The sequence below is a fragment of the Hylobates moloch genome, unplaced genomic scaffold, assembly GCF_009828535.3.
Source record: "Hylobates moloch isolate HMO894 unplaced genomic scaffold, HMol_V3 SCAFFOLD_21, whole genome shotgun sequence".
NCBI classification, from domain to species: domain Eukaryota; kingdom Metazoa; phylum Chordata; class Mammalia; order Primates; family Hylobatidae; genus Hylobates; species Hylobates moloch.
In genome coordinates, this window is record NW_026652296.1 from 49819609 (window position 1) to 49833009 (window position 13401).

The 13401-nt window shown below is 37.8% G+C and overlaps 1 long non-coding RNA gene across 1 annotated transcript in view; it reads left to right on the forward strand.

The window, feature by feature from the left end:
- Positions 1-1770: 1770 nt before the first annotated feature.
- Positions 1771-13401, forward strand: part of LOC116460991 (uncharacterized) — a 116919-nt gene continuing 105288 nt past the window's right edge. Inside the window, exon 1 of the long non-coding RNA XR_009211500.1 lies at positions 1771-1890. This is a non-coding gene — a long non-coding RNA (uncharacterized LOC116460991). The remainder of the gene's footprint in view (positions 1891-13401) is intronic.

The window sequence follows — 13401 nt, forward strand, 5'->3', positions numbered from 1 at the left end:
CTGCCACCACACCTGGCTAATTTTTATATTTTTAGTAGAGACAAGGTTTCACCGTGTTGCCAGGCTGGTCTTGAACTCCTGACCTCAGACAATCCGCCCACCTGGTCCTCCCAAAGTGCTGGGATTACAGGCCTGAGCCACTGCACCTGGCCCAAGTCCACCAAATTTTATAAGCAGGCTTGAAGAGGCATTGTGGGATTTACATAGGGTCCACGGATTGGTTGGAATAGGTGTGACATTTACATAGCACTTGGGGAAGGCTGACCACACACACTAATCTTATTATGCAGATGGGCTTTCCCCTTGGCTGGAGCCATCTTGTCTGCTCCTTACTGGACATGTGGCTGGCAAAGAAAAGGGAAGATAGAGTCGCCATTTTGAACATGATTGCCACAACTGCTGGCATCTATGTCTGCCGCTTGATTTTACAGGCTGCTCTTTGTTAGAAAGGAAAGTGATTTGGGGCTGCTTTTCATTTAAAAAGAAAACCTTACCAAGGACTCCAGTACCCTCACTCTCTGCCTAAGTAATTTCTTCTTAACTCCTATATCAAAGCTTCATAAAAACAAAGACACTTGGCTGGTTGTGGTGGCTCACGCCTGTAATCCCAGCACTTTGGGAGATTGAGGCAGGGGGAGCACGAGGTCAAGAGATCGAGACCTTCCCAGCCAACATGGTGAAACCCCCTTCTCTACTAAAAATACAAAAATTAGCAACCCCAGCTACTCAGGAGGCTGAGGCAGGAGAATCGCTTGAACCTAGGAGGTGGAGATTACAGTGAGCTGAGATCACGCCACTGCACTCCAGCCTGGGCGACAGAGCGAGACTCCATCTAAAAAAAAAAAAAAAAGAAATTCCCTAAAAGATGCAGAGGAGTCCCAAGCAATTGAGAGAAGTTCAGAGAGAAAACATCAGATGTACATCACCAGAGGAAGGGCATAGTTGCATCAGAAATGACCTTTATGCAGGTTTAGGAGATCTTACATTACCTCTAAGGCCTGAAACCAGGTGTCTTTTCAACCTGTTCCTACTCTTCTCCATAAGGAAGTAAAAACATCCCCAAACAAGCTGGGATCACTAGATCCATGTATTCTCCTTTATTTTTTTCCATGCTACAGTAAATTGTATCTAAGTGATGAAAAAATGGTTTATGTTTCCTAGTTTTCAAGCAGAGTTACTCTAGACATACTGGTGTTTTACATTCCTGTAGTCAAAGGACCTAAAGAAGAAACAGTTTGGAAAGTGTTCTGCCTTATAAAATCTCTCCATAGCAGTTCTGCCATTCTTTGGGGGCAACAATGCATATTTAAAAATAAACATAATGGGAAGATACATCCCTGGCTCCAACATAAATGTTTTGGTAGATAATGATAATAGCTTATAGTCAGATGAGATATTTTTCACATGTGAGAAAACAGACCACCATATTTCAAGCTACAATCATCTCTTCTCACCAGCATCTGCAGGTTGGCTGAGGTCAGTGGGCTCCAGCCTGTTGTATGTGTGTTTCTTCTGGAGTCCAGAATTGAGAGATAATGGCTGCCTGGGAGAAACTCTTTATGGTACAAGGATGCTAAAAATCAAGCTGTACCTCATAAGACCTAGTCTGAGAATTGTCTCGCTGTTACTTCTACCTGCATTCCATTGGCCAATAAAAGTCATATGGCCAAATCCCAAAGCAGGAGTAGGGAACATTCCACTCATAATGAGGTCACAGAATGGGTGTGGGTACAGGGAGGGATAGAGAATTGAGGCCAAAAATGCAATTGAATACGGCATATAACCTAAGCAAGCCCACAGAAAGTCCTAGCAGTGGAGTATAGTCACATGTGTATATAAGTGCATACTTTCCATAAAATATATATCAACATTTAAGACCATCCTAACAAGGTAATCTAATCTCTTTCAAAATTGGATTTCAATGGTGAATAACTTTGTAAAACTAAATTATAATGGGTTTCATGTAATTATTTCTAACTAGGGCTGCCAGGGGTGAGATTTCTTTCTGAAGATTTGGCACACTGCTGGTTCTCCTGCATGGGTATTTCAGTAACTCACACTTACTGAGATATTAAAAATTTTGTATTTGGCTTGAGGGACAGATTTTTGAAACACTATTCTTTTTCAAAATGTATTTCCTTGTCTTCATTTTGCCATTCGTAGGAAAGCCCCCAAAATATTGATGAGGCTCAAGATGTGGTGGCAGAGAAAGGTTATTGAAAATATTTGGTTGGGGTGCTTCAGTTTCATTGAAGTGGGCTCTCCCTGGTATGTTTTGGCAGGTTGGGGTCTGGAGCTCTGGGCCTCATTCTAGACAGATTATAGTTTGTTTTCCTCCCTCTGAAAAATCAGGCTGTTATTGCTGCTCACAGTCAGGGTCTCTAGATGATCCAGCTCTTCCTAGAATCTTAGAGAAATTATCCAATGGACTACAGAAACTTAAGAGACTCTCCATTTTCCCTCATTTCACATCTCATTGCATAATGTGTGGTCTCCTAGGAAGACTTCTTTCAGGGCCAGTGCCTGTCATTTACATACAATAGTGAGTCCTTTCTTTAAAGGACACTTACATTTTATGGCTCCTTAAACAATTATGAGGTAAAAAATTTCACCTGCAACATTTAGAAGAAACTGTTCTAGATGACAACAAAGAGACGTGGGTGGATTTAAAATCTAGAACAGGAAGGGGCAGTAGAAAACTAAACTATTTGTATGTTAAGATATAGAAATAAATACATGCACAGTTATATACGTAGGAAATTCTGCATACCCGTTACAGGCTTTTTGGGTAGTGCCCTGGATGGAGGTAAACAGCTGCCTGCGGGCTGGCTGGCTGACAGAGCCAAATCACCTACAAGAGTTCCTACCACATACTAAGCACTCAATGAATATTTGTTGAATTAAACTGCATTGAATTGAATTACCTCAAGAAGATGAATTTATTTCCCTGCATTCTTGAATTTGTGTCTTTTAGGCTGACCTTTTTCTTTCTGTGAAGAAAAGCCAGAATAACATTTTAGAAAGTCAAATTGCACTTAGTAGAGACTACATTCTCTTTTTGTTTGGCAAGAACTCATCCTTTTTTTTCTGATAATAGCTCTCACATTTAGTTTGGAGAAGCACCTCACTCCATTCTTATTCCATGTAGTTCAGATGAGGCTGACTTCTGCAACTCAATTATCTCTGGAGGCAGGAACATAACTGTGGCTCCAACATGGAAGTGGGGCATTTAGGGTTCATGGGTGGTTGTGTGATGTAGTTTGGGATGATGTGGACTCAATTCTAGGATTTGTTTTTGAAAAATATTTGATAAAAATTGCACTTCTATGAGAATTTATAAAGTAAAATATAAATTTGGGAATCTAGGGCCATCATGTATGAAGAAACCTTGCCTGAGAATTAGCCAATACTGAAAAAAGATAAGGTTTGAGAAATAAAGGAGGGAGAGTGCGTGGGTAGAGAGGGTGAGGGTGGGGAAGAGAGTGAGCTCTATCTTAGATCTTCTTTGCTTAAGCAAGAAATCTTTTTATCATTTCTTGATAAATACATGCACAGTTATATACGTAACAGAAAATATAATTAGCAAATATGTATAAGCATATTACATGAAAATATGTTACATAATTTATAAAAATTAAGAAATGCAACATATAAAAATACACTTATTGTAATAGTTATTATAGAAACATATACCAACAAAAAGCTATTTATTTAAGACACTTGTGTTGCCTATGGGAGCGAAAAGGATGAGGATGGAGAAGGGGGATTATCAATATAACAAGTAATTAAAAAATAAGAGATATGGGGTGGTGATGTTAATATGCCAGGAAATTAAGAATATGATCAACTCAACCATCTACCCCTGAGCTCAAAATCAAAAAAGAAAGGAAGACATGAGGGAGAGAAGACAAACAAGTAGGAAAGTAAAAAAGTAAAGCTGGATGTTTTTAACAGTTAGAAATAGTGATTAACACATTCCAGAGTAATTACATCCCCCTTGAAGTGCTTACCCTTCAGGTGTCTCCCCTAAAGACAAGAGTTCCACATATTCCTAGGCAGCCTAGCCCATCTCTGTATAGCTTGGGCTCGTAGGAAGTTTTATATATCTGTCTTCCTTGAACTTTCTGGTGTTGGTATCAGTTTTATACTTCATGGCTGCATAGAACAGTTTATGCTTCTTTCAGCTATCAGGTATCCCCTGAGTCTTTTCTACAGTAAAATACCGACCTCATTCTTCTTAGGTTAGATCTCCAGTATCCAAAGCAAATGCCATCAAGAACTTGCCTCATACAATGAGCCAGTTTTGCATTCCCTGCCTCATTTATACTATCTATACATATAAACAGTATCAGTAACTATTGATCTGTGATTTTTTTTAAAAAAGCAAAACCTAATGTCTTAAAAATCAATAAGCACATATTATTGCTTACAACGTTGGCTGGGAGGTTCTTCTGGTCTTTACTGAGTTCATTGATATATTTGTGATCAGCTGAAAATGAAGCAGGCAGCGCAGCTGAACTTGAATGAACTGTCCAATATATTTGGGATACAACTGTCTGTAGACTGGTCAAGGATGGTCTTAGACTGAGGCAACTAGGCTACCCTCTACATGGTCTTTCACCCTCCAGCAGGTTAGCTTAGGCTTGTTCTTGAGGTGGAGAGAGTTCTTTGAAAAATCAAAACAGGCATGGCCTCAGTAGGTCCAGCTAAAAGGTGTCACACTACCTATTCTGCCACTTTCTATTGGCTAGAGCAAGTCATGAGGCCAGCCAAGACTCCAGGATAGGAGAAATAGAGTTCACCTGTTTATAGGAGTTGACATTGGAAGTAGCTGCAAAGTCACATTGCCAAGGGCATGGATTCGGGGCGGAGGGGGGCTGGGCTGGAGAATTGGGGCCAGTTTTAGAGTCAATTTAGCAGAGACTAAAACAACCAACAAACTGTAAAGAGTCTGATTTCATTGAATGACATTCTGTTTGCATCTAATCTCAAGGTCTTAATCAGAATCAGGGGTAAATCAAGAAGATTTGGCAAACAATTACACCCTCTTTTTCAACACTAAGAAGAAAGTAGAAAACAGAAAGATCTAATGTCTATTTCAGATTCACACTTGACTTAAGCATGTTACATTGAATCAGAGTTTGGCTGAGGAAATAGAATAATGTTGGCTTCTGTTAAGATGTACTGTTTTTTTCCAAGATGCTTGACTAGAGGCTTTTCTGGTGCGCCTCATCCACTTAGAAGAGTCAAAATGTGTAAACAATCACACTTTGAACATTAATCCAAGAAAGAACATGAGAGTTAAACAGAAATGTAAAATGAAAATCCAGAGTCTGTGAAAGAGAAGGGCATGCAGCCCACGTGGCTGGGATTGACTGAAGACTGGATGTGAATCCTCAATATGGGAGACAGTGAGTGAGCGTCTCTTTGTGGTTCACTTTCCCACTGGAGAATTGTGCAATCCAGGCCATAAGAGAGCAGCTAGATTCTCCACTGAAACTAGCTTGGGGAGTGTCTGGGAGACTGTGAGAAGGAACGGTTCTGGGAAGTGTCCCATGAATGCCATCATGCCAGGGCACCAAGAGTAGAACTCATTCTTGATCCTAGCTCTTAGTAAGCTGTGTAGGGTCCTTGGAGCTTGCAGCAGCATAAGTTTTTGGCATTAGAGAGACTTAGTCTGGGGCATGAAGAACTGGAGCTCAGGCAGGGGAGGAGCTCCCACAGCCAGAAGTGAAATAAGATTATAACGTGGGGACCTGCCACTGGCACCAGAATCAGGCTCCCCCAACCCCTGGGACTAGATCAGGAGGAGAGTTGTTGGGGAGGTATAATATTGACCTGGGCAGTGACTCCTAAGACCAGGGCTTGTGGCAGACTAGAAGCAAATTGCAGTGACTAACTGACTATCTCAAGTGCCTACCACAGTTGGGATGAATGAGAAAGCTCAACCAGGTCTGGAGTGTGAGAGAGAATAGAATTCATTCCCACTGGCCAACGCTCTGTCACTGGGACTGCCCCTCTCTCCCATGCTGAGACCTTAGTGCAGCTGCAATTACCCCTCACCCAAGCATTTTGCTAAGAGCCTGAGGACTGCCCTACCACCCGTGTCATAGATGGTGCTTGCAGCTATCCTTGGGAAGCCTGAATGTAGTCTTCCATAGTCCATTTCTACCCAGCTTCACACCCACCACTCCACACACAAGGACTCCAAAATGGAGTGTGGGACCCAGGCCCCTGGGCATTCCACAACCCAACTCACCACCTGGGACACCTGGGTACCTTTCCTGGCTAACAGAGAGAAGGCATAAAACCTACTGCCACCACCACAGCTGGCTCTTACCTGAAAGTGCCCCCTACTGTCCTGTCCTGGATATCAGTCCACACAGCCCATTATAACTGCTGACACAATAGCACAGCACTCTGGAATGAGAAAAGCTTCTAGTGATCACTGCTATCCCTATCACCATTGCCATTCTGGCTGCTCAGGAGGTTGTGAGCCTGCTCACACACTTGGCACACTGCTACTACACCTGCCATTTGATAAATCCACCACACTAGGCTATTTACAGCTAAGGAAACCATATAGAGTCTTTGCCACTGAATATACCCAGAAACAAAGCCAAATGGCCTTACCTAACATACATCATAGTTATATCTTCAAGTGAAAAAAGATCTCCCTTCACATTTATAAAAGTAAATTAAAAAATAAGAAGAAGTGACTATTACTCAAGATGTGAAGAAATCGGTGTAAAGGTACAGAAAAGATAAAAAAAAGGTAACATCATCTTCAAATGATCACAATAAATCCCTACCAATAGGCCCTAACCAAAAAGAAATCTTTAAAATGCCAGATAATTAAAAATATTGATTTTAAGGAACCTCAAGGAGATGCAAGAGAAATCTGAAGCCAATTCAAGTAAATCAGAAAATTAATTCAGGATAAGCACAAGAAATTTACCAAGTAGATAGATATCTTAAAAAAAAAAAAAAAGAAATTCTGGAAATGAAAAGTTCATTGAAGTCATTACAGAATAAAGTCAAAAGCCCCAACAATAGACTAAATCAAGCAGAAGACAGAATCTCAGAACTTGAAGACAAGTTTTTTGAAATAATCCAGACCAAAAAAATAAAAAATAAAAAATTTTAAAAAAAGGCAAAAAGGAATGAACGAGGCTTAGAGTCTACGAGACATATGGAACTATATAAAGCAACCAAACTAATGAATTACTGGTATTCCTGAGGAGGAAGGAAAACCAAAAAGTTTAGAAAACTTATCTAAGAGAATAATTGACAAAAACTTCCCAACTCTAGCAAGACATTTAGACATTCAAAGACGGAAAGCCCAATGATCTCCCAGCAAATACATTGCAAAAAGAAACTCAGCCTGAAATATTGCCATTATATTGTGTAAAGTCAGTTTGAAAGAGAATTTTAAAATCAGCAAGAGAAAAGCAACTAGTCACTGGAAAGGAAACACCATCAGACTAACAGTGGACTTCTCAGCAGGAACCTTACCAGCCAGAAGAGAAAGGGATAGTATTTGCAAAGTACTAAAATTGAAACAAAACAAAACAAAAATAGCCAGCCAAAAATTTTCTGTCCAGCCATATTAAGACAAATGAAAAATAAAGTCTTTCCCAGACAGGAGAATATCGAGGAAATTTCTTACCACTAGACTGGCCCTACAAGAAATGCTCAAAGGAGTCCTAAACATGGAAATGAAAGCATGTTATTTACCATAATAGGGACACACAAAAGCATAAAACTCAGAGGTCCTATAAAACAATCACACAAAGAAGGAAGAGAAAGGAATCAAATGACAACATGGCAGAATTCCACCAAACCACAAAGACAAACAAAAATAAACAAAGAATGTCTAAAACCACTAGACAACAATTAACAACATGACAGGAACAAAACCTTATATATCAATATTAACCTTGACTATAAATAGATTAAATACTTCACCTAAAAGATATGGATTGGAGGAATGGATAAAAAATGATTCAACTATATACTACTTAGAAGAAACTTACCTTACCTGTAAAGGCATATGAACTGAAAGTAAAGGGATAGGAAAAGATATGTCTTGCAAATGGAAACCCAAAAGTGAGCAAGAGTAGCTATACTTAGGCCGGGCGCAGTGGCTCACGCCTGTAATCCCAGCACTTTGGGAGGCCGAGGCGGGCAGATCACGAGGTCAGGAGATCGAGACCATCCTGGCTAACACGGTGAAACCCCGTCTCTACTAAAAATACAAAAAATTAGCCAGGCAAGGTGGCGGGCGCCTGTAGTCCCAGCTACTCGGGAGGCTGAGGCAGGAGAATGGCATGAACCCCAGGGGGCGGAGCCTGCAGTGAGCCGAGATGGTGCCACTGCACTCCAGCCTGGGTGACAGCGAGACTGTCTCAAAAAAAAAAAAAAAAAAAGAGTATCTAATACTTATATTAGATAAAGCAAATTTTCAATTAAAAGTAGTTAGAAAAATGAAGATCATTAGGTAATGATAAAGGGATAATGTCAGCAAGAGGATATAACAGTCCTAAATATATATGCACCCAACACCAAAGCACCCAGATTAATAAAACAAATATTAGACATAAAGAAAGACAGAAAGTACAAAACAATAATAGTAAGGGACTTCAACACCCCACTTACAGCAGTAGACAGATCTTCGAGACAGAAAATCAACAAAAAAACACTGGACTTAATTTGTACTTTAGACCAAATGGACCTATCAGACATTTACAGAACATTTGTCTCAAGAACTACAGAATATACATTCTTCTCAGCATATAACACATTCTTTGAGACAGACCATATGTGAGGCCACTAAATAAGCCTCAACAAATTTTCAAAAATTGAAATCATAGCAAGAATCTTCTCAGATCACAGCAGAATAAAACTAGAAAGCAATACCAAGAGGAGCTTCCAAAACTATACAAATATATGGGGATTAACATGCTTCAGAATGATCTTACTGATGAAAAAATTAAGATGGAAACTAAAAACAATTTGGAAATGAATGAAAATGGAAACACAACATAGCAAAACCTCTGGGATATAGTAAAAGCAGTGCTAACAGGAAGTTTGTAGCATTAAATGCCTACAATAAAAAAGTAGAAAGCTCACAAATTAACAACCTAACATCACACCTCAAAGAACTAGAAAACGAAGGACAAACCAAACCCAAAGGAAGCAGAAGACATAACAAAGATCAGAGTGGAGATAACTAGAGGCAAAAAAAAAAAAAAAAAAAAAAAAAATGCAAGGGATCAATGAAGCAAATGTTGATTATTTGAAAACACAAATTAAATTGATAAACTACTAGCTAGACTAACCAAGAAAAGAAGAGAGAAGATCCAGATAAATAAAAGCAGAACTAATAAAGGAGACATTACAGTTGATACCGCAGAAATACAAAAGATTATCAGAGACTATTACAAACAATGATATACTCTCACTCTAAAAAACCTAGAGGAAATGGATAAATTGCTGAAAGCAAACAACCTCCCAAAATTGAACCAGAATGAAATAGAAATGCTGGAGACTAATAATAAGTAGCAAGATTGAATCAGTAAGAAAAAATACCTACATCTCAAACAAAAGCCCAGGACCAGTTGAATTCACAGCCAAATTCTACCAAACAGAATGAAAAACTAATACCAAGTTTGCGAAAACTGTTCTAAAAAATTGAGGAGAAGAAATTTTCCCTAACTCATTCTATGAGATCAGTATCACTCTGACACCACAGCCAGACAAAAACACCACAAAAAAAGAAAGCTACAGACCAATATTTCTGATGAACATAGATGCAAAAATCCTCAACAAAATACTAGCAAATTGAATCCAACAGCACATCAAGATGATAATATGCCACAATGAAATGGTTTTTATACCAGAGATGCAAGAATGGTTCAGCATACACAAATCTATAAATGTGACACATCACATAAACAGAATTAAAGACAAAAACCATATGATTATCTCAATAAATGCAGAAAAAGCATCTGATAAAATTCAGCATCACTTTATGATAAAAACCTGCAACAAACTAGGCATAGAAGGAATATATTTCAAAATATTAAAGGCCATGTATAACGAACTCATAACTAACATGTTGAGTGGGGAAAAGTTAATTGTGTTCCCTCTAAAAACGGAAACAATACAAGAATGCCCACTTTCACCTCTCCTATTCCACATAGTACTGGAAGTCCTAGTCAGAGCAATCAGGCAAGATAAAGTAAATAAAAGGCACCCCAATTGGAAAAGAAGAAGTCAAATTACTTCTATTCACCGATGATGTGATCTTATATCTAGAAAACCCTAAAGATTCCACCAAAAAACTCTTAGATTTGCTAAATGAATTCAGTACAGTTTCAAGATACAAAATCAATGTACAAAACTCAATAGCCTTTCTGTACACCAATAATCATGTAGCTGATAACAAAATCAAGAAGGTAATCCCATTTAAAATAGCTACAAATCATAATAAAATAATAGGAATATATTTAATCCAGGAGTGAGAGATATTTACAATTACAAAAACCTACATAACACTGATGAAAGAAAATATAGATGACACAAAAAAATGAGAAAACATCTCATGCTCATAGGTTAGAATAATTAATATCATTAAAATGACCATGGTGCCCAAAGCAATTTAGAGATTCAGTGCAATTTCTATCAAAATACCAATGTCATTTTTGTATAAATTTCAAAAAATATTCCAAAATTCATATGGAACCAGAGGAGAGTCTGAATACTCAAAGCCTCCCTAGCAAAAAGAACAAAGCTAGAGGCATGACATTCCCTGACTTCGTATTGTACTGCAAGGCTGTAGTAATCAAAACAGATGATACTGGTATCAAAACAGAAACATAGATCACTGAAACAGAATAGATAACCCAGAAATAAAGCCACACAATTACAGCCAACTGATCTTTGACAAAATTGACAAGAACATACCCTGGGGAAAAACTCTCTTCAATAAAAGGTGACGGGAAAATTGGATTGCCATAGGCAGAAGAATGAAACTGGACTCTTATTTCTCACTATATAAAAAAATCAACTCAAGATGAATTAAAGACTTAAACGTAAGATATAAAACTATAAAATTTTTAGAAGAAAACCTAGGAAAACTCTTCCAGATACTGGTCTAGGCAAAGAATTTATGACTAAGATCTCAATGTCTCAGACAACAAAACCAAAAAGAGACAAATGGGTGTTAATTAAACTCAAAAAGCTTTTACACAGCAAAAGAAATAACTGACAGAGTAAACAGACAACCTGCAGAATACAGGAAAATATTTGCAAACTATACATCTGACAGGGAATTAATATCCAGAATTTAGAAGGAACTCAAACAATTTAACAACATAAAATAACAATCTCATTAAAGAGTGGGGCAAGTGACATGAATAGACATTTTTTTGAAAGGAGACATACCAATGGCCAGCAAACATATGAAAAAAATGCTCATCATCATTAACTTATCAGAGAAATGCAAATTAAAACCACATTCAGATATCATCTTATACCAATCAGGATGGCTATAATTAAAAAGACAAAAAATATAACAGATATTGGTGAAGGTGCAGAGAAAATGGAATATTTATACATCATTGGTTGAAAAGTAAATTATACAACCTTTATGGAAAACATTATGAATATTTTTCAAAAGACTAAAAATAGAACTACTATTTGATTCAGCAATCCCACTACTGAGTATCTACGCAAAGGAAAAGAAATTATGATATCAAGCATACCTGCATTTGTATGTTTATTTCAACACTATTCACAATAGCACAGATACGGAATCAACCTAAGTGTTCATCAATGGATGATTGGATAAAGAAGATGTGGTTTATATACACAATAGAACACTATTCAGCCATAACAAGAATGAAATAATGTATTTTGCAGCAACACGGATGGAACTAGAGGCCATTATTTTAAATGAAACAATTCAGACACAAAAGAATACCATTGAAAAATTGTAACAGGAAGCTAAATAATGTGTACACATGATTGTAGAGTATGGAATGATAGACACTGAATACTTAGAAAGGTGGTGAGTGGCAAGGGAGTAGAAGATGATAAATTATTTAATGGGCACTATCTATGTTAATCCAGTGATGAATACTCTAAAAGCCCTGACTTCACCACTATGCAACAAAATTACATCTGAACCTCATAAAATTATACAAATAATCTTTTTAAAGATGTGTTGAGTAAATACCTTCTATTTACTCCCCAGCAGAAGGAAGTTATCATATTCAAACCTTGGAGACATAATATTTGTACATAACAAAGATCTGCTCCAATATTTTCAAAAACAACTGTCCTTGTGGCTGTGAGTTTAGGCCTGCACTGGACAATGATTTAATGCTTAGCAGATTCCTTCAACTTATAATCAGCTGTTATCACATACAGTGTCTCTTCTCTAAAACACTCATTCATTCATCCATTCATTCCACATATATTCCTTAAAGTACATCTTATATTGAGTAATATAAATAAGTCACTTCAATAATACACACAATTAATGATTGTGAGTTACTGTGAGAAGGCAAGGTGCAATTTAGCCTTCATTTTTTTTTTTTCCTTGAATAAATAACCAAATATAAAAGTGACTTTTCGGTTGGGAGCAGCCGGCCAAGTCTGCAATGACTAGATATAAATGACATGGCAGGGATTCATATAATGTCTGCTGGGAACGTGGGCTTGGTGCATCTTCCAGCCTAGCCTGGTATTACTTGGGCTGAAGCTTGGAGCTTACCATTAGTCCTGAAGCCATCTAGCATTTGACTCTAAGATAGAATAATATTCTAGTGCATGGTAGGAATGATAAAAAAATATTTTCCAGTCTCTGGAATAAACAAAGTAGATGTATCTGCTGTTAACTTTGTTGGAATTTATTCCTGTGGAGTCTCTCAAAGTGAATGCACAGAACTAGGAATACAATAAATTTAAGGCTTGTGGAAATGCTGACTATATATAATTTTGCCCTTTTATCTTACATTTTAGGAAACTTTGTTTAATTTAAAAGGCAAGGGGTGAAGAGACCTGGTTTATATTAGAGGTTATGCCTCGTTCCACATTATAAACCTGCAGAATTCTCTCAACTGTTCTCAATGTATTTACCAATAAGTAAATTGGAGATACTGAATGAGTCAATCATGATTATTCTTCTTAGATTTACAGGGCTATATATTTATGTTGCTCATGGGAACCTCAGAACCACCATGACATTCTGAGAGGGTGGGCAGCTGTGGCTTCATTTTACACATGAGAATGATGAGGCCATGGCCAAGGTGAGTTTTATAAAAGTAGAATCTGACATAGGGATTGGGGAGCCATTAAGAATCTTCCACTGATTTGATCCAACTCTTCTGCAGA